This window comes from Eptesicus fuscus, chromosome 5 (assembly GCF_027574615.1).
Source record: "Eptesicus fuscus isolate TK198812 chromosome 5, DD_ASM_mEF_20220401, whole genome shotgun sequence".
NCBI lineage: Eukaryota > Metazoa > Chordata > Mammalia > Chiroptera > Vespertilionidae > Eptesicus > Eptesicus fuscus.
The window spans coordinates 85,733,413-85,756,441 of record NC_072477.1 but is presented as its reverse complement, the minus strand read 5'-3'; positions in this window follow the sequence as shown (position 1 = coordinate 85,756,441).

Here is a 23,029-nt window from a genome sequence, read left to right as displayed (position 1 = left end):
CTAAAGGCCAGACTACAGGTCTATTCCCTGCAGAAGACAGCATCACTTATCACCAGGTTCCTCTTCCAGGAAGACCCCACCCTGCTCCATCACAGGCTAACTGAGGAGGCCCCCTCACTCAAAATCTTTACCTCTACCTTATTCTTACTGCAGACCAGATCTGCCTCTCTTGCATTCATCTCAAACTCAATTCCAACCAATCCTTTTTTTCCTTCTGGAGTCTGTCAGATATTGTCAGTTTTCTGGCATATGTGTCTAGGGTGCAATAGAAAGCCCACAGAATACAACTCAGAATTGTGTCTAGGCCCTGCTCTGCTCTGACCAGCTGGTGATCTCTGGCAAAGTCAGCAACACTTATTCTGGGAAATGAAAAGCTAAATTGAGATAATTTCCAACTCTCATGCTAGAATTCAGAAATACTTTCTGCTCTTTAATGACATTCTGGAATAGAGCCAAATTCCTCCTATGGTATATCTGAAAGTCTAGCATGCATATCATCTTCATCTTCAGGGACATTGTTTAGAAACGGGACCAATTTCCAAATCACAGATTAACACAATCCAACAGAAGGTGAAGCCTCCTTTTGTGTCTTTTTCCTACCTTCAAAAAGATATTCTCTCCCTCTCTCTTTCCCAATCTCTTACCCTCCCATCCCCTTGACCTTCTTCTGCACCCCCATATCAGTCATGCTTATCCTTCTTTCTGCCTCCCCTCCCAGCCCCTCTTTGCTCACTCTCAGACAGAATAAGGCAGCATAGCTGACAATCAGAAAGTTAGTTAACTTGCTGAGCTGTATTTGGGTATACGACTCAATGACAGTCATTTGTGCATGAGTACTAATTTATGTTGATTTAGCTCACCCAGAAATGGGTTAAGAGCAGATCCCCATCCCCATCAGATGACTCCCATCAGCGCTGTGTGGACACTTGCCAGATGCCCCTCAGAAAAAGCACCTTTTGGTTTCTTAGGACCACCCTTCTTTTCAGGGTGTCTTGAGAAAGAGAGAGAAAGAAACATTGATCTGCTGCCTCCTGTATGCCCACTACTAGGGATCGAGCCAGAAACCTGGGCATATGTCCCAACCCAACCAGTGACCTTTTGGTGCATAGGACAACACTCAACCAACTGAGCCACATGGGCCAGGGCAAAAGAAAGCATCTTATTGAAGGTGAAGTCAAAGCAAGACCCATGACAGGTACCATGACAGGTGAAATACCAAGAAAGTAGTCTAAAACTATTTCTCATTTTAAATTTACTCCTTGCGGATCTGACTAATGCCAAACAGATCAAAGCAAGGAATATTCATAAAACATCCATAAATTCCATAAGCATTCATTATCATAAGTGGAATCAATTTTTGCATTTGTGGCTTTCATTACCTCCTATAACCCTTCACTCATCCCAACCCACCCCATTCTAACCCCCCCCCCCCCAGCACATACAAACATGAAACATTTTCAGAGTGTAGGCATACTTGGAACTTTGCCCCTAACAATCATACCCCTAAAACCAAAACAAGTAAGAATAATGCGGAGTTTATTCTCCCCTTTTCTGGGAGCTCACTAAAGGGTGGAGCTGTATCCACAAACAGGCCAAACCAGTTCCTATTAAACCAGTTCATCAGAGACATTGAAGGCCTAAGGAACACCAGCCTGAGGCCCGGAAACTGAAGCTCTGGTCCTAGCTCCGCCACATATTTAACCTTAAATCATTTCGCCCCTCTACAACTCGGAAAGTAGTTTTGAGGTCCCCTCCACCACCAAAAGTCTGATTCTAAGACTTCCTGAAGGTAGTCATTGCTTCTCTCCTCCCCACATCACTAAGCAACAGTAACAAAACATGAGGTGACAATCTTAGAATGCCCCAGTTTTACCTCCCACTCCCCCATGAGAATTGGTCAAGTGGCATTGAAAACATCCTGAAAACTCTGCAGAGTAGGGCAATGCAAAACAGACCCTACACCCAACACACTCTACCTGATGCTCTGCTATTGTGAGAATTAACCTCGTCTAGAAAGAAAGCTCTCCTCCCATTATTCTAACAAGACAGACACACAAGGACCAGAATCCTCTTGGGCTGGAACCTGGTTTTACAAGTTGAGGGATTTTACTCCTTCACAGTGTCTCCCCAAACCTACGCCTTTATTTTTCAGGGTGGTCACTCCTCATCAGTTGTTCCTAATCTCAGCACTGAGCACCCCACTACTGGTGGCTGCTTACTGGTCATGAACCAGCACTTCCATAGCCTACCCCTGGTCCCCTGTATGCACAATGACAAAGGAAGAGAACGTGAATCCAGGAAGAGAGTATGAAATGTCATATAAGAGAGGCAACTAACGGTGGAGTGAGGAGGTACATTTCACCAGGGCCTAAATTCCCAGGGAAGCACATATGGCCAAAGATGTTCCTTTTGAAAATCAACCTTGAAAATACACTAGGAAAGCACCACATTGGAAATTGATACTTGGCTCCTCTGTAATACTATTTTTTTTTTTTTTTTTTGTATTGATGACTCTTTCTTCAGTTAAACAAGAGAAAAAAAGTTTGCTTGTGCTCAGGAGCTACGTGTAAGCACCAGAATCACCCTCAGCTCAGGAAGATGCTCCACTCTGGAAAGCCTAAGGGAGCTGAGATGACTAAGGAGCAAAGCAAAAGCAATCTCCCATCCTAAGGGAGCTCTCAGGGAAGGCCTACCTAGGCTTACTGAGTCCATCAGCAAGGAGAATGACTCACACGCTATCAATTTCTTTCCAAATGATACCTTGGTGAATTTGCATATGTTAAATGTCACATGATATAACTTCATCGTATAACTATAGGGTGGGGCAAAAGTAGGTTTACAGTTGTTTGTATGGAAAATAATACAATAATAACTAATAATACAATAATATACTCTGTTTAGCATACTCGCAACTGTGAACCTACTTTTGCCCTACCCTGTACATAACACAGATGTAACTTTACTGTCAGCAGGCAAGCATACTGTACTGGACTTCCTGGGACTAGCCAAATGCAGATATTCTGTCTCAGCTGCAGCATATGTGATAAATTACAGGTTTCAGAAACCATAGTCACTCCAGAAAATAATACAAACCCTTGAAAGATAAGTAATCTGCCTTTTCTGACTAGAGTAGGAAATGACAAAGTACCTTTATGTATACACATACACAGACCTATCTTGTTTCCTATTTAAAAGCTCTATTTCTATGGCCAGATGTAATATAATATTATTTTGACAAACAATTAAATAACATATATTCTTTTCAAGTCGCTTTAAGACATTTATTTTTCTTTCTTTCTCTCTTTTTTTTTTTTTCACACCTAAATATTTTGCTGATCCTTGAAAGTAGTTATTAATTCCTGAAGTCAACTCCTAACTTGTGGCAACCACGGGCCCTGGAAAGGAAACCAAGGTGGCCTGACTTGCACCAGGATCCACCCTGTAATGAATGATGCTATTTAGCAGACACTTCATTTTTTACATGTACAATCTGTTTCACCCCACAATTTTTCAGAGACCAGGGTCTTTTTTTTTTTTTTTTTTTTTACTTTCTAAGAATGGCAAATATAGAGCCTTTAATATACTCTAAAAATAAATAAAGCTGTATCTACAGGTCAGGAGCTGCTTCTCTAACTAAATGATAGAACTCAAAGTAAGAAATATACATGTTTCAGTCGACTAGGAAAGGATGGTCCATCTTCCCCCATGGAAATACAAGACCAGAGGCCATACTCAACTCCCCCTTTGGTTCCAGTTTGGGACCTTTGTCTCTCTCCTGTTATAACACACTAGAGGCCCGGTGCATGAAATTCGTGCACGGGGGGGGGGGGGGGGGGCTGTCCCTCAGCCCAGTCTTCACCCTCTCTAATCTGGGACCCCTTAAGGGATGTTCTACTGCCCGTTTAGGCCCGATCCTGGTGGGATCGGGCCTAAACGGGCAGTCGAACAACCCTCTCACAATCCAGGACTGCTGGCTCCCAACCACTGACCTGCCTGCCTGCCTGATCACCCCCTAACTATGCCCCTGCCAGCCTGATTGACGCCTAACTGCTCTCCTGCTGACCTGGTTGCCCCCAACTTCTCTCCCCTGCAGGCCTGGTCTCCCCCAACGGCCCTCCCCTGCATGGCCAGTCACCCCTAACTGCCCTCCCTTGCCAGCCTGGTCCCCCCCAACTGCTCACCCCTGCAGGCCTGTTCCCCCCCCCCAACTGCCCTCACCTGCAGGCCTGGTCCCTCACAACTGCCCTCCCCTGCCGGCCATCTTGTGGTGGCCATCTTGTGTCCACATGGGGGCAACCATCTTTGACCACATGGGGGCGGCCATCTTGTGTGTTGGAGTGATGGTCAATTTGCATATTACTCTTTTATTAGATAGGATAATTACCAGACTCCTTGGGAATCCTGAATCTGTGGACCATGATCTTTCTAAAGCAGATTTTTTTGGTGTGAGTTTTTATTTTAAGCAGGAGTTGTAGGGCTCTAGTATTATTATGGAACTTCTGAGTTGAATGTGAGAGGCCAATGCAGGTCAGGTGATGGCAGCAGCACTCACTGTTGGTCCCCTCCCCTTAGCTCAGCTGCCCCCACCTCTCCTGTCCCAGACAACCACCTCCAAGTCACCGCATCCTTCCCTGTTGGCACAGCTTCCTTTCCACACAAAATAAAGGTGGTGGGCCCTTCCACACGCCCCTCCCACCTCAGGCAGTGAGCCCAGCAAGGTTCTATCAAGGGCCTGTTCTGGAAACACCCCTGTCACTGGCTCCTGAATCCTGACAAACGTTCTTTCTGAGAGATGATGATACTGGGGCACTGAGAACAAAGTTCCATTGGTCATAAGACACTTAGAACATTTTCTAAATTGAGATACCTATAACATTTATTGAGCACTTGTAATGTGCCGTGCATTGCACTAACACAGTGGTTGGCAAACTCATTAGTCAACAGAGCCAAGTATCAACAGTACAACGACTGAAATTTCTTTTGAGAGCCAAATTTTTTAAACTTAAACTTCTTCTAACGCCACTTCTTCAAAATAGACTCGCCCAGGCCGTGGTATTTTGTGGAAGAGCCACACTCAAGGGGCCAAAGAGCCGCATGTGGCTCGCGAGCCGCAGTTTGCCGACCACTGCACTAACACTTTACATTAAGTAGCTTATTTAATCCTTACTATAAAGTAGAAATAAATATTATCCCCAAATTGTAGATGAGGAAACTAGGCCAACAACAGCTTACGGAATCTGCTCAAAGCTCCCACAGCCAGAAAGTACATACATGGTGGGACCAGGATATGAACTGTGATGTCTGACTCTGAAGCTGGTACAAGGTGTCCTCACTTCAGAACCTTCCTGGGAAACCCTACTCTCAGACACACGGGGTAAACTCCAGGCAGAATTCCAGAGGCAAATTCCCAGCCGATGGCTTAGGTGGTGAGAGAAATAGAGAACACTGGTATCAACAGAGCGAAAGTGAGGCAATGGGAACAGCAGCAAACAGCCAAGGAGGGAAGAATGTTTGCTGAGGACCTGCTGGGTGACTCAGTCTTGTGAGGTATGTACTACTAATCCTCTTTTCACAGATGAGAATACTGAGCCTCAGAGGGTTCAATAATACACCAAAGATAAGTTAGACCTGCACTGAACTGGGGATGAGCAGGCAGAAATTTCACTCATCTAGGAAGAGAGGAGGAGATGAGATCCACAGCGAGTGGGACCCTGGGCAGATGAAGGTCTAGGGGCAGAGGCTGAGGAGAGAGACCATTAGACACCAAGGGATGAACCTGAAGTGCTAAAGGTAGACATGCCATTGAAGGATGGTTTGGCCCAGATTAGATAAGTGAGAAAGGAGGGAGGGACAATGAAGCACAGACCTCAAAGAGGTTATGGAGCAGTGGGGGGAACTAAGGGAATAACTTCCTCTTCTCTTGGGCTTGCTCTCCCCTCCCAGCCTTCCCTCTAACACAAACTTTGCTCTGCCTCCCACTTCGCCCACTGCTCTGCCTCCAGATCTCAGTCTTGTATTATTTACTCTACTTTAATTTCCCAAACAATGGAGCTGGAGCATCTTTTATATATTTGTTCAATAAAGTGAGATGCTCTTACTCGATTTTTAAATTTTCTAAGCAGTTCATTTTCTGTTTTTGCTCTGGCCCAGAAACATCACTGAAATTAAAACCAAGTTTCTCTTCATAAATAATGGGATCTTATTGGTACTTTTTACATTTCTTTTTTTAAAAAGGTTTGCATTCTTATCATAGCTTGGTACTTTGGCTGTGTGTTTCTCTAACAATATTATCATTTTTAAAAATAAGACTTTAGGGATTTGTATGTTTGATGTATAGGCCCTGCTAAAACACTAAGGGGAAAAAACTCTTTGTAAGAGGCTCTTAGCTGAAATCCTCTCAGAAATGTTGAGAAGTAGAAGCTTGGAAGCAGATGATGCCCTCTGTACTCAAATAAAAGTGGCTTTATGATAGGTGTTACTTTTCTCATTTGATAAGGATGCTAACAGTAGGTGATTCTGAAGGTGGTGCAAGGGTTTATGACATAGCTAAGGAGCAAAACTTTCTGTCCCCCTGCTGGACCACACTCAGTGTGTAGGCACTGTTTTCCCTCATAAAAGATAAAAAATATTATACCTTTTCTATATGCCTCTTGAAGGGAGAATCTATGAAATCTTCTATATTTTAATGTCTGAGCCACCATCTGTTTTTTAATATGTCTATTTATATCAGAGAGGAAGGGAGAAGGAGAGAGAGAAACATCAATGATGAGAGAGAATAATTGATCGGCTGCCTCCTGCACGCCTCACACTGGGGATCAAGCCCACATCCCGGGCATGTGCCCTTGACTGGAATCAAACCCGGGACCCTTCAGTCCACAGGCCAACACTCTATCCACTGAACCAAACCAGCCAGGGCTAAGCCACCATCTTTAATAACATAAAACACAACTTCAAGCCCAAATGTAAGTGAAAAATACCTCTCAAGATCTCCATTAATTGATTCATCAAACTTTATTGATTTGTAGCTGATGTGAGGTAGGCAGTGGGATGGGGATTAAGAGAAAAATAGACAATAAACTGCACTCTCCAGGAGACACACACACAAAAAAAAAAATTGGTCATCTCAGATCACCTCACCACGTACTGCAAGTGAGGAAAGAACAGAGGGTGGGATCCCAGGTGACCGCCCAAGGGCACTGAGGAAGGCTTCAAAGAAATCATTCCATCAAGTTTGAAAGCTACACTGACATTTGCCAAGTGAATTAAGCAGCATTTTTAGGAGTGGGAGCAATGGGCTTCTGGCATAGAGAAGTTCTGGAAATTATAAATTGCTTTAGATGCTCAATAAAGCAAACAGTCTGAGAATGACATGGTTAGCATCAAATTTTAGGAAGAAAACGTGCAACAGTGTGAAGACAAGTCTGTACAAGGAAGTGATCAGAGAGGAGGTAGCTGTGGTCATCAGCAAGATGTGATTCATAACCAGATCAGACTGGGGCAGGGAGACATGAAGAGATGGGCATACCATGGATTTCCAATGTGAACATGACAGGATTTGTTAAATGATTGGAGGTGGAATGATAGGAGGAAGTGCTATCAAGGGCAATTCACAGATTTGCAGGCTAGATAGATGCCACTCGTAGAGATTAAAACAAAGATTTTGGCAGGAGCTGCTAAGCTCAGCACTGAAGTGTTGAGTTTGAGACCCTGAGAACCATCCAGGTTAAAATCAATCAGAGATGCAGAGCTCAAGCCTGCAACCAAAATCCATGAGCCAGACATAATGGAGGCCCCTCTGCTCATAGGAGGGACATCATGGGAGTGGACCACAGGGAAAAGGAAAAGAAGCAGGTCATCCAAGGAGAGAAGGAACAGGAAGTGAGAAACAGGTCAGATGAGAGAAGAGGAAAAGGAAATGAGAGAAGGGACAGTCTTTATGCCCTACCCTACAGGAAAGGCATAAAGCTACCTCAGGGCTTCCCACTCCTCTTCAGGCAACGGTGTAAAATAAGAGCCCAACAAGCACAGAGGACAGCTGGCAGTAGGCTAGGAAGAGGCAGGAAGAATGAGAAATAATTTACTTGCTACCTTTCTACAAAGTATGTAATGAAAATTTTATAAAGAGCTAAGGAGTTTGAAGTAATTTCATATAGGAGAAAATAATGCTATACTCTTCAATCGCCCTAGAAGAAATTACTTTATTAGATAATTATTAGTTTCAGTTATCTGGAATTCTGCCATAGCATTTCTGAGAATTGGGGTTAAGATAAAAGAATTATTTCCATTTATAAATATTCATTTTTTCCCAATCATTTGACATGAAAACAGTGTCCTAAAAAGAAGTAACCAGTTTGGGTCATCTTAATAGTTTTATAATACTAGGAAATGAATCAGACCAATTTGAAAGTCACTTTGATGTGGAGCCTAATAGACCATGCACATGAGGATAATCAATAAATGTTATTTTCTGGTGATGATTAGGCTGGTACCTCATCCCTAGCAGGCACCCAATCTTCAACCACTTTCCTCTTTTCCAGGCACAAGCTCCCACGACTTCAAAGGACACTTTAAAAATGGATTAAAGCAAAGATCATATATTGACTTCAAAGGGAATGCTGAAAACACAGAAGATATTTCGTAGGGGTTGGGGACGGAGATGGAAATTTTGTTCCTCTTATTATTTCATGCTTAATGAATACCATCAGCATTCCCTGTGTATTCAGCCAAAAGTGTGTTTTCTTCCCTTTGCAACACTTTCCATTTTAATGACATCATAATAGTTGTTCATACTAAAAAACAAAAAAAACAAAACTCTAATGCTTGTTCAAGATATTTCAGTATTACTACATTGGTACTAAATGTTAGTTTTCTCCTTATTTATGTGGTGGCCATAACAATACAATTTTGTCACACCATACAGAATATTGCCATTTTAGTTGCATGCTATAATGTCACTATGGAAAAATTATAAGAATTATTCTTTTTTCTTCAAATTATAAGAGAAAGTTTATTTAGAAAGTTACAGTAGAAGTGAGCCAGCTGGGCTGCACAGGCTCAGGAAACAAGTTACAGAGGCAGAAGGGCCCTTGGAGCTCTGGAGAGAGAAAGGTAGAGGGAATAGGACTCGAGGGAAGGCCAGGGGGAAGGGAAAGGCGCAGGCCTGATCCACAGCGGGAGAGCACACCAAGAATTATTCTTGATAGTATAATGTTCTTTTATTACACACAGCCAGATCTGATTCTCAGACTTTCTTCCTCTCCCAAACTGCAAATCATCCTATAGAACAAAAGCCTAATATGCAAATTGTCCCCTCGACTGGGAGTTCGACCACTTGCTATGACGTGTGCTGACCACCAGGGGGAGGCACGGAACATGGCAGGCATTGGCGATGCGGCGCTGGCAGCAGTGGAAGTGCTGCAGGCCCCAGTGGGCCCCGACGAGAGCGGGACTGGGGCGGGATGGTGGAGTAGGTGAGTGGGTGGCACCAGGCCAAGGTGGGTGCAAGCCACTGGTCACCGGGCGGGGGGGGCCAATCGCCCCATCAAACCGATCGCAGGGTGACCAGTGGGCGGTGGCAGGGGGCAGGGCCGCTGCCTGGATCCCTCAGTGCTAGGAGCCAGGCAGCGGGGCAATCAACGGGGTGATTGGGCCCTGCAGATGGCAACCAGTGGCAGCGGTGAGGGAGAAGGTGGCCAGGGGAAGGGAAGGGAAGGAGTACCCAGCTGGTAGCTGCAGCCGCTAGGGACCCTACCAGTGCACGAATTTTGTGCACTGGGCCTCTAGTTTAATATAAGTCTGGAACTTTCAGTAGAAGTGGCCACCATGATTGTTGCCTCTTTGAATGAATTATCAATGTACAATTACTACATAACATATGCAAATTCAAATAGCTCACTGTTCATGGCATTGAAATGAAAAAATATATATATGCCCCAAGTAGGATTCTCCTTTTCCATAAAAAATCTTAGACTCTTTCTAAAACAATAATTAAATAAGTATTGTGAGCTAATAAAACTCCTATAGAGCTCTCTAAACTCACAAGGATTCTGGTGTTCTGCTCTAGAGGTGGGACATCCAGCTAACAAACAAAAGCTGAACTGCAGGTGAGGTTAATGTGTAGGAGGAAAGCAGCCCTTTTGCCCAAATACTCAGGCCTTTCCTGGGGATCTCCAGGCTCCTGTGACTGTGATGCTTAGGACTAGCCTATCTCTCTCAGCATGACTCACACTGGCTTACACACACACACACACACACACACACACACACACACACACACACATCCTCTCTCTCTCTCTCTCTCACACACACACACCCACACACGCGCACACACACACACACACACATTCTCTCTCTCTCTCTCTCTCTCTCTCTCACACACACACACACACACACACACGCACACACACACACACACATCCTCTCTCTCTCTCTTTCTTTCTCTCTCTCTCTCTCTCTCTATCACACACACACACACACACACATTCTCTCTCTCTCTCTATCTATCTATCTATCTATCTCACACACACACACACACACACACACACACACACACATTCTCTCTCTCTCTATCTATCTATCTATCTCACACACACACACACACAATTCTATATGACTTATCCATATGTGGGAGTTAAGAGTCCAATGAAGCAGAAAAGAATGTGGGAGTCAGAGAAATATCTGGTCTAACCCCAGGGGGAAAACAGAGGATGACATAGTTGAATGTGTTATACAGTTTAAAGGATTGAAAGATCAGACATAGCATTACATTTGATTAAATTACATATAAGGATTCACAAATGAAATAATAAAACCAAAGGGACTACTGACAACAGTAAATCAGAATGAACATGAGAAATAATTACATCAAGCCAGTAAGAAACATTCAAAGGGCATAGACATGAACTGATTTGGCAAAAAAAAAAAAAAAAAAAAATCAAGTCTGACTTTAAATTATATGACAATACCAGACACTGCTCAAGAAAAGTGATGTTTCCAAGACTTCACGGTATATCCTATATGCAGTTAGGACAGAAATGACCAAAATGTTAATTTTCTTCCTCAGTTTACTCTTCAGCTGAACCCAAAAACAAACAGTTCAAATGAAAACAAACAAACAAAACAAAAAAAAAAACAACACTGAAAACATAGGTTCTCTTTATTATCAAATAAAAGCCTGGTTTGAGCCTAAATTTTTATTCACATTTTGAACTAGATAAACCCTTTTAATAGAGAACATTTATTTGAAAGGAAAAGCACTCATTTCCTCTGTGTTTTGTGCACTTTATTTACCCACAAATAGACTCTGGTGAAATATTATGTATGTGAGAGGCACTGTGCTAGGCCTATGTAAGACACCAAAATGAAATAGACATGACTCCATTCTCCTGGAGCACAGGAGCAGTGGTACATAGCACAAATAACAATATCACAGGGAAGAATGTATTCTACGGCCATCAAGAGTGAGAGGCAGATAAAGCTCTATCTGTCTCACTTAAAACCACATGAGGAAAAGTAAAGTCATGTTTCACTTGGAGTGTTCAGAACCCTAGTTTGGAGAGAAGTTTATAGATTTTCTATGAGGGAAAAAGAGATGTGTCCCAAGGTCCAATAAGTTTAAATAAGTTTAGTGAACACTTGGTCGACAAAGTTAGAATAGGTTCTTTACTGCAGGATTTCCCAATACCTTTGATGGGCTTGCCAATTTAACTTGCAAGTTTCCAAGGAGAAGAGAGTTGGCAGCATTTCTCAAACTTACTTGACCGCAGCACACTTTTTTTCACAGAGCATCTCATGTAACTAGTGACCCACAAAACACTCTAATAGAGTTTGAGCTTATGTAAAGACTTGGAGCACTTCAAATTGACCAATATCAAGTAATTAGAAGATAAAGCTGGAAAGGTAGGTTAGGGTTAAATCGTGGAAGAAGGACTGTAACCTGCTGACTACTCTCTCCTGGAAATCCCCTCTTTCCTTGGCCACCACGATAAAGTAAATCTGAATAAATTCAATCTAAAAACTGGTTCTGCCACTTACTAACTACAAAGCCTTCAGCAAATACATGACTTTTCTCTCCCTGAGTTTCCTTATTTCCTTATCTATAAAATAGAGTTGGCTCAACAAGTCCATGAATATAAACTGCTTATGATACCGAGCAAACACATAATAAATATCTATCTATCTATCTATCTATCTACGGCTTGGTTTCCTTTTTAGCCTTCTGACTGTTCTTCTCTATCTCCTTTATTGTGTCAGCATTTTCTTCTTGTTCCTTAATTATTGGCTTTCCCCAGAGTTTGCCCCTTGGCCCCCTTTTTCCTAAATGCTCTCCTTGAGAGATGGCTTCAACTTACCGGGCCTGATGCATCCCATATCCACAATCCAAGCTCTGATATTTCTCCATAACTCCTGAGAACAGCTCCAAATACCACCTGAACATACCCATCTGAAATGTCCTACAACTACCTTGAGCTCAACATGTCCTTAACTGTATTTACTATATCTTCCATTCTACTGCCAAAGCTCTTTTAGCCCCTGTATTCCGTTTATCATCATCAAACACCCAGTTGTCCAGGCTAGAAAATGAATTTTTCACTTTTTATACTTCCCTAACCCTGCCTATGCCCTCCACTACTCTTCCCTCCCTACATTGGTAAACTGATCCATTAAGTCCACTTCTGGATTATCTCTTGAATTAATTGGTACCTCTCCATTCCTACTACAAGCTCTCATCACATTCTTATCTCTCTCATTTAGATTGATGAAGCAGGTTTCTAATTTGTTTTCCTCTCCCAACTGATCCTCCACACTATAATATTTCCTAAATATAAAATGGATCATCGCCTGACCGGCGTGGCTCAGTGGTTGAACATCGATCTATGAACCAGGAGATCATGGTTCAATTCCCGTTCAGGGCACATGCCTAGGTTGCAGGCTCCATCTCCAATGGGAGGTGTGCAGGAGGCAGCCCATCAATTATTTCCTCTTATCACTGATGTTTCTATCTTTCTCTTCCTCTCCCTTCCACTCTGAAATTAATAAAAAATAAATAAAATTAATAATCTCATTCTCATACTTTATAACCTATAAAGATTATAATCCTATATAATAAAAGTGTAGTATGCAAATTGTCCCCTCAACCAGAAGGTTGTCCAGGAGTTCAACCAGGGGTGGGGCTGGCCGGGGGAAGGGAGGGAGGCCACAGGCGAAGGGAGGGAGTACCCTGCCAGCAGCTGGCAGCTGCTAGGAACCCTACCAGTGCATGAATTTCATGCACTGGGCCTCTAGTTTTATATAAAATACCTTAAACAGTGAACTCTGATTAATGATATTCATGCTGACGTATTTAGAGAGACATGTACTGAAACCTGTAATTTGTTTGGAAGTGTATAAAAATGGGTTGATAGGTTATAAAGGGATGAATAAGTGGATAGACAGGTGATTAAACAAGTATAGTAAAATATTAATAGTACAATCTCAATGACAGCTACACAAGTGCTCATTGTAGAATTCTTTCAGCTTTGCTATATGTTTAAAAACTGTTCATAAAAAAATGTTGGTGGAAGGAGGACTATGAAGGCTCCCCCTGTTATCTAGAGAATAGCATCCAAACATCTTAGGTGAGTCTTTCACAATTTGGCTCCAATCTACCACTCCAGGCTCCCATTATCTCCTCCCAATTTGCACCCTATGTTCTAGCCAAATGAAATGAGTCAACATCCCCTAGTAATGTCTTATATACTCTTCTATTGTTCAGGCTTTGTCATCCTTTTCTCTTTGCCTAGAAGACCCTTCCATTATTTCCCTATCTGGCATTTGTCTAATTGTTTTTAATAGTAGCATCTCCTCTGAGATGATTTCCTGACAAAATTAACTGATTGATATATTAGTTATTGTTGAGTTGGTGCTTATGTATGTGTTTTTCCCAATTGCACTAGGATCTCCTTGATGAACTATGTCTCTCAATCTTTGTATACAAAATATCCAGCATAGTCCCAACACATTCTAGGCCTTCAAATCTTGTCTGTGAATTAAACTGAACACCAGACTAAGTGGGCTATTTCTTGTACAAAGTTGTAGGTTGCTCTCCCTTTTACTTCACTCTATAGCAATCTGCCTGTCCTCTGTTCCACATGAGGAGTTTTTCCATTACCCTCATCTTTAACCAGGGATAACTGTGACATCAGGATGTACAGCTGTTATGTTTTAATCCAAATGGGTTGCATGCATTTCAAGTCTGTTTTCTGTAATTATACAGTAAGGTTTTTTTTCCCCTATGAAGACTTTTACATCAACATATAAAAGAAGAAACTCACTTAAGACTAGCTGATGCTTGGTCTATTTCTGGAAGGGCTAAAAATGATTTTATACCAAAAAAAGATATTTTTAAAATAAAATTTTATATTATAAAGAAGAACCATTAGACTCTGAAACACTAAAATGTCCCTCAAAATTTTTATCAAAGTTTACATCTAACCTTCCCATCTTTCCCTAAAACTTCATAGGTAACAATTAACAGTAACTTCCACCTCTCACTTCACTTCCTTCTAATCATGTGTGTTCTCATGAGAAACATCCTCCAAAACTACCCAAATCTTGCTTTTGGAGTTCCTAATCCCTGCTCATACCATGTTCAGAAAAATTCTTGTCAATTAGTTAGTCAATGCTTGGTTCCAAAAATCTAAGTCTTGCCATTCCCTCTACTTTGTCTCCAGTGTCCAAAAGTCAAAAATGTGATTTTTTACATTTGTATTTATTGTAACCAAGTTTTCTCTACTGAAAAAAAGGTGACTGTTTCTGGGTTCTTTGTGATGGCATTTGACTTGGATGACTAGTATTTCTTATCCTATTACAAACACTATATCTGATCCAATAAATTTGCATCAGTCCAAGGTTCACTAAACTAATGCATCCCCTCCTCTGCCTGCCAATGTTGGGTTTTTTTCTTTACAAAAATCTTTGATGGTGATTCAGAAATCCTCTACAGCACATAAATCTACAAAGGGCCCATAAAAGTAAAAGAAAATTGTTAAATTAATAAACAGCACTTACAAAGTGGTTATCATTTTGATTTGCATAACAAGCCTTGCCTGACTCCCAGCCTGCTAGCCATTCCCTCAGCATGCTGGCCTCCTCAGATGTACTTGTGTCCTTTGGTATGGCAATTTGATTGTTCATCTCTTCTATAAGGGATAGGGGAAGTCTATATTCACAGAACATAGTACAATACCAGGAGTAAAGTAGGTACTCAGTAAACGTTGGAAGGCAGGAAGGAAGGCAGGCAGGCAGGCAGGAAGGAAGGAAGGAAGGAAGGAAGGAAGGAAGGAAGGAAGGAAGGAAGGAAGGGAAAAAGAAAGGAGAGATAAAGGTTTTGGTTCATCTGTCTTAAATATGACATCTTTTAGGTCAGAGAAAATAAGATCATCATTTATTTTAACAAGTTAATGTTCATGTTGCTGGAGTCCTCTTTCCATGGTTTAATAGATAATCTTCAAATTCTCAGTATTATTGCTTAAATTACAAAATTGCTTCCCTTTAAAGATATAAAGATATCAACCAGAGTGAGTTTAAATAAGATGATTTGTTGACTCAGTTTTGCATCTTTAGGAATCAACTGAAACTAAAACCAGGAGTCATCATGAGTCACTCCTCTTCCTCTTACACAAGGAAGGAGGGCCCAATTATGGATAGATTACACAAAGAACGAGGCAGGCCCCTCCAGAACCAAAACCTGCCCATCTCTACTTGCCAGTAAACCTAGAAAATATAAACCCCAAACAGATCCTTACCTGCTTACTCATTTGTTTACTTTTTTTACAGCTTGTATAAGAGTAATCTATTTTAGCTTTAAGGAGCTATCTTCTCTTCTCCCCATCATTTAACAGTGAAGTAAAAGATTTATTTTATGCAGGTTACTCAGTCCTTCTTCCATTTCTCCAGCACTGATAGAGCCACTGCGTTCCTCCTTAATCAATAAGTAACAGATTTATGGCTAAACCTCAGGACTGTGCAATCAGAAACACAGCAGAACTCTGCTAATGGTCCTGCATTGGGAACAATTCTAGTCCACAAGAACCAAAGAGTTGTTATTTGAGTTCACTTCTGGTAATTAAGCGTTTAAATAATTAAGCATATATAGCATGTTCAACAACAACTTTTATAAGCTTCCCTCAGAAGAACCTAGAATAACAGATTAATAGTATCATCTCTAGGAGATTCAAAATGATGGTGGCCAGGGACCAAGAAGTTCTCTCCCTTCTGTGTGAAGCTGATTCTACTCCCTGGGGGCCGGCACCAAGTTGCTTTTCCAACTGTAGTTTCTGATTTGTGCTGATTTGTCCACCATGTTTTCGTCTTACTAGGCCCCCTCCTGACAGCTGGCAGATGTTATAGAACCTCTGACCCTGTCCTAAAAATGCCATGCATCATACACTCTGTGGCCAAAATGGAACACAACAAGCTGGTTTACAAATAATGGGCATGTACTGGTCCGTGGTAAGCTGCTCTAGGGGATTATGATTTAGAGGGAACTTACACACTTAAAGAAAAAGAAGAAAAGCATTGAGAACAGTGAGATTTGCTATTTACATTATTGGAAAAGGTCAACCACTTAAGGGATAAACTCAATGCTTAAAGTGGATAGTTCTCTCCCTCACTTGCTGAGAAATATTCTTTCATTCAATAAAATACTAGTAAATGTATTGTGCATGTGATGGTTAATTTTATGTGTCAACTTGACTGGCCTAAGGGATTCCCAGATAGCTGAGAAAAAATTATTTCTCGGTGTATCTGCGAGGGTGTCTCTGGAAGATATCAGCATTTAAATTAGCAGACAGAATAAAGAAGATCACCCTCCCCAATGTGGGAGGGCATAATCCAATCCATTGAGAGTGAGTAGAACAAAAATGTGGAGAAAGGGCAAATTTACTCTCTCTACTTCAGTAAGGACATTCATCTCCTCCGAACAGACATCAGTGTTCCTGGATCAAGGACATTTGGACTCAGATTGGCACTTAAACCTTTGGTGGCCCGATTCTCAGGCCTTCAGACTTGGACTGCATTATACCACCAGCTTTCCTGGTTCTCCAGCTTTCAGACAACAGATTGTAGGACTTGTTGGCTTCCATAACTGCATGAGCCAATTCCTATAATAAATCTCCTCATAAACACAGTTGGCCCTTGAACAATATGGGTTTGAACTGCACAGGTCCACTTACATGCAGATTTGTTTTCAATAAATATACAGCAGTTCTCTGTATTTCTGGGTTTTGCATCTGTAAATTCAACCAACTGCTGATCAAAAACAAAATTTTCAACCAGTGGCTGGGAATCCATGAAAGTTCAATTGTATTGCATTGTTCTGTACCAATATTTTTTTTTTCATGAACTTGATCATCCATGGATTTTGTATCTGTAGGGAATCCTGGAACCAATCCCCCATGTGAATTCCAAGGGACAACTGAAGTTTTAGGGGAGTAAAAAATCAGTATGCTTAACCCCCATATTATTCAACTGTCAACTGTATTTATATACCCTGTCGGTTCTGTTTCTCTGGAGAAACCTGACTAATACAGTGCACTAACCATAAGACCATACCTGAAAGGAAAGGAAGCAACAATATCAGGATCAAAAGGATGTTGACTCTGAATAAATCCTGTCAGGCTAACCTCCCCCTACTTCTCTGTTTTTAAACAGTTCAGAAAAATGTAATAGATATGTATATCTATCTAGATTTCATCAAAATTTTTTACTAAATCGACCATGATGTGGACAAGATAGGACAACAGGAAATAAATAACAGACCTAATGACCTTATCTAACTGTTACTGATTACTGGCTCCCTATCAGTCTGGAAGAAGGTTTTTGTGCTACACTGCATCCACTGTCCCAATAGGTCTCTCCCTGGAAATGCTTGTCAGACCCATTCACTTCCTTTCCCTTCACTGCACATCTTGTACCAGCCTGGCTCTCTTCCCCCTGGGTTTGTTCAATGGCCAGTCTCTTCCTCCAGTCTTGCTTCCATTCAGTCTTTTTTCCACAGTTTAAAAGGGTGCCCATCTTTCCTGTGTTGCCAAGTCCATGCCTACTGTGCCAAGATGATGATGATGACTAATAATAATAATTCATAGTAGTAATTTTCATTAATAATTACTTTCATTCTCAAAAGTTTCCCCCAGTGGGTGGAATTATATGCCTAAGTTTAAACAGCATGATTCTAACCACATCACTCCCCCACTGAACCCTTTGGGTGGCTTCCTCCTGCCTTTAGAGTAAAGACAAACTTCTTTGCAAGGCTTTTTTACTTCTTAATATCCACTAAATTATAAGTATCATGAGGGCAAAATGTTTTCTGTTTCGGATTTTTTTTTTTTTTTTGTCTGTTTTGTTAACTTCCATAACCCCAGATCCCAAAATGGCACCTGGCACATTAATGGATGTTCAAACATGTTTCGAATGATTAGCTTTTCAGGGGGCCACAGGTTGGGCACTGCCCACATTTCCTACTTCAGCTCTGCCTTCTCTTCTTCACAGGCCAGTCCTCAGTCAGACTGTGCCATGCTCAGTTCCTTTCTCTCCTCTAGGCCTTTGCATATATTCTTCCTCCTGCCTGATACATTCTCCTCCTCCCTGAACCTCTAACTCTCTTATTTCCCTAATTTCTTGTATAATTCCTTTAGGGGCCAGCTTTAAAGTCATCTCCTCTGGAAGGTCTTCCCCTACCTTCTAGTTAGGAAATGTCCCCCCCACTATTTATTTATGCCTACACCACTGTGCTTCCCCTAGGCCTGTGGTTGGCAAACTGCGGCTCGTGAGCCACATGCAGCTCTTTGGCCCCTTGAGTGTGGCTCTTCCACAAAATACCACGGCCTGGGCAAGTCTATTTTGAAGAAGTGGTGTTAGAAGAAGTTTAAGTTTAAAAAATTTGGCTCTCAAAAGAAATTTCAATCGTTGTACTGTTGATATTTGGCTCTGTTGACTGATGAGTTTGCCGACCACTGCCCTAGGCTAATACTCATCCTACTTTCCAGTTAACTATATGCATCCTCCCCTCTCCATTTCCCTCTCCTGGTTTGTTTGCTCTCTAATAGCACCTATACATATTCCTAGCACCCAGGTACCTACTACAATGTCTACCATGGTAGGCAATTAATAAATTACTGTTGAATAAATGAAAATAAACTGATGTGATCTTAAAGGTACAGTATAAAGAAGAAATGGGATGACAGTCTGCCTTACTCTGAAATGGATTATGTTTAATCCTGAGTCCTATATGTTAATGGAAACAGCCCAGCCTTCTCAGAGAAAAGCAATCAGAAGGGTTAACGGACTACAAAACAGAAACTGAAATAGTTAAGCTTAGAGAGAGAAGAAGGGTGGCAGGGAAGGAAGGAAGAAATAAAGAACATGAGAACTACCTTAATATTTCTAGAAGAAGAGTAAACATGTTTCATATGGCCTTCGTGGGGTCAATGGAAGGAAATTGAGGGCAACAGGTTTGGGCTTTTTAGTAGTCAAGGCTACCTGAAAATAAATGTGTTGTCTATAAAGCATTGAGTTTCCTGTCTACAGAGGCATTCATGGTAGGCCTAATTGTGAGATGGTGAGAATGTAAGGTTGGACTAGATTATTTTTAGTAATAAGTAGCAAAGGAAAGTAGTAGAGATTGAGCAGCTTGGTCAGATCAGACGGGAAGTACAAAACCTGCACCTACGCATACCTCACTGACCTAGCTAGGAATTCATCCCTATCCCCATTCCACATTCCTGAGAAGAAAATTAGTCTCAATCAAGTAGCACAAGAAATAAGGCTTAATGAATAGGATCCTAAAGGTGATACAGTTACTGAGGATAAAATTAAAATCATAAAAATGTGGTTGATGATATGCCATTCCTGTTTTAAAATACAACAAAAATTTTAAAATACATATGGGAAATGGTAGTCAACTTTTAATGAAAACAGAGAAAAAAATGTGTTCACTTTAATTCAAGATGAAGAGAAAGATCTGATTTTTTCATAATAAATATCTAATAACATTTATGTTCATAATCTTAGCTCCTAAGCAATTAATAATTTTAAAAAACAAACAAGCAAGGAAATGGAGTTTTCAACCACTTCATTCCAAGAGCATGATCACTTCTGACCACATCATATCCTTAACCCACCCTTCTAGTCACTAGTGTAGAAGTACATGTCATATTGGGCTCTGAAATGAGACTGCGAGTGACAAACTGATGACACTGATCTATATTTTGGAGGCCGTATTTTTTTGTGGGCTTAGTGGGGTAGGAACGAAATTACTGGCTACAAGTGTGATGAAGTGGCTGGGACTCTCTCATTCAAAAGAGCCTGTCTCAGCTGTTCCCAGGAAGGCTTCCTCAAGATCTGGATAATTCCGTTTTAGTTGAAGCAACCCGCCAAAGGGAATGTTATACTGCCTTCATGTGTGGCTCTGATGCAGCTCCTTTCAAGAATCTATTCTAGAGTTTCATGAAGAGGGAGGTCAGGATGGTTCGCAAAGTACCATGATGGATCTCTTGGAACTTCTTTCCCCAGCCTCCTCTGAGTTGCACTAGGACATTGCACAAACCTTTCTTTCTCCTAGAGGCTAAATTTGAGATTCGAACACCTCAATTTTCATAACATTTTGACTAAAAAGACTAAACATAAATGGAAATGAAATGTTTACATTTCACTTTTGATGAACAACACCACTTTCCATTGCTACTCCCCAACACACACACACACACAGCACTTTGTAATACAAATTAAAGAAAGATTTCACATTCTACTTGGACAGGAAACACAGCAAGAGATAAAATATGCAATGCCAGTTAAAGTCAACATTCTAAAATTTAGACGGCTTGATTTTCAGGACGGATGGTCTTGCTCTCACAGTAGTTTTCTAAAGACCTTGGACTGAAGTCGGAAAGTATCCCCTCTTCCTACTCACAGTCACGCCTGGCCACTGGGTGGTACAGGAGATAGGCTATCAGCTCACAGTCTGACAATCCAACGAAAGGGGACTTTGACCCCAGAAGGAACCGCCCCACAAATAATTAACTCTGGGGATGCCTGGAATCAAGTTTAGTTCAAGTGTTGAGTTCTAAGTGAAGGAGAACTTTTACCAAGTAAAAAAATGTAGCCTGTTGATTAGGCATCGGGTCACTACAGGGGTGGGGAGCGATGGCATGAGGCCTGAGCAGAGGTGGGTCTTCATGGAGGGGGACAAACCAGGAAGAGGGGAATGGGGGGAGAGGGACCAATGGATTGCTGTTTGAGGTGTGGGGGGTTATTTATATGTTTGGTTATTTTAATGGGAGAGATTTTGAGGGTATTTATATCATAAGGGGAAGGGTCAATGAAGACAAAGATTTGAAGATTCAGAGAGTAGAGAGGAGCTGACCAATGGACCACAGTGGGCAAGGGCCCCAAGAAGGGGGGGAGGGGTGGGCTAACTGCAGACAAGGCTAAGACACCTCTCCCCTGAGAAAGGAGGAAATGGTGAGTGCCAATTGCATGGCAATAATTATGCCTCGGCCACAGAAGCTGGGGAGTTCTCATCCTATGTCAATAGTTTCTTGAAGTCAAGGGAGTAGTCTTCCCTCAAAGACCCTCTAGGTTCTAATCTGATTCTCCTAATTATTTTTTTTAAATGTAATCCTTTTTAAAAATATATATTTTATTGATTTTTTACAGAGAGGAAGAGAGAGGGATAGAGAGTTAGAAACATCGATGAGAGAGAAACATCGATCAGCTGCCTCTTGCACACCCCCTACCGGGGATGTGCCCGCAACCAAGGTACATGCCCTTGACTAGAATCGAACCTGAGACCCTTGAGTCCGCAGGCCGACGCTCTATCCACTGAACCAAACCGGTTCAGTGGATAGAGCGTTTTGGCTGATTCTCCTAATTATTGAGTACCTACAATGGGCCAAGCACTGTACTAGGTGATCTTTAAAAACAACAGACCTATGAGAAAAGACTTGTCCAAGTTCCTGCAGCAGGCTGTCAGCCGAGCCCCCTACTGACTCCACAACCAGAAGTGAGCCTTCTTTAAACACTAAAGCACAGCAGCACCCTACTGACCTTAATGAATGGGAAACAGCGGTCAAAGGATAATAAATGAACAAACAGAAATCAAACTAATTTTCCTGTAGTCTGAGTGAGTTCTGGTCTCTGTTGAGATCGAGCTTAATATAAACCAATAAGAATCCAATCTTTATTGCAACTGCAGTTGGAAATATCTCCTGCAGGAAGAAGAAAGATTTCAGAGGCAATGAAGAAAACTCTAATGAGTCCCCGACATCACGCTTCACTCAGCAGAATCCAAAACAAAAACTCTAGATGGCATCCCTTTAAACGGTCCAGTGATTCATTAGTTTCTGTGCTTTGAAACAGCTGCCAACTGGGATGTTTGTTGCCTCCTTTCCAGTGCTGGCCTCACTGACCTCCTGGCTGGTGTTTGCCACCCCTATTCCTTTCATCCTCTAACATTTATGGTAGAGCCCAACCTCAATTCCCTGATCCCACCAAACTCCTCCTCTACCAGTTCATTGCTCACACTGTGTTCTCAGCCTATGATGACCTTCCCCAGCTTCTCGAAATATATATTCAAAAGCCAAAGGTGAAGCAACTTGAGCAATGTAATAAATAACCATAGTATTGAATTATAACCTAAATATAAAATAAATATTCATGAGTCTATATTGATTAAATGGTATAAATAAATGCAGGAGTGACATTCCTTACCCAAAAAAAAATCCAATTAATAAATGTAGGGGAATGGGGGAGGTGAGAAGGGGAACATCTGTAATACTTTCAACATTAAAGATAAATTTAACAAATAAATAAATGTAGAGGAATGAGGAAAGTAGAAAGTCACCATTACAACACTACAATAATAATTGCTACAGGAAAGATCCATTGATGAATGCCATAACCAGTGACAAATATAGGATATACAAAAAAAATGTATATGCACACTTTGAATAGTTATAAAGGCAGTGTTTATTAAAATACATTTCATTTTCAA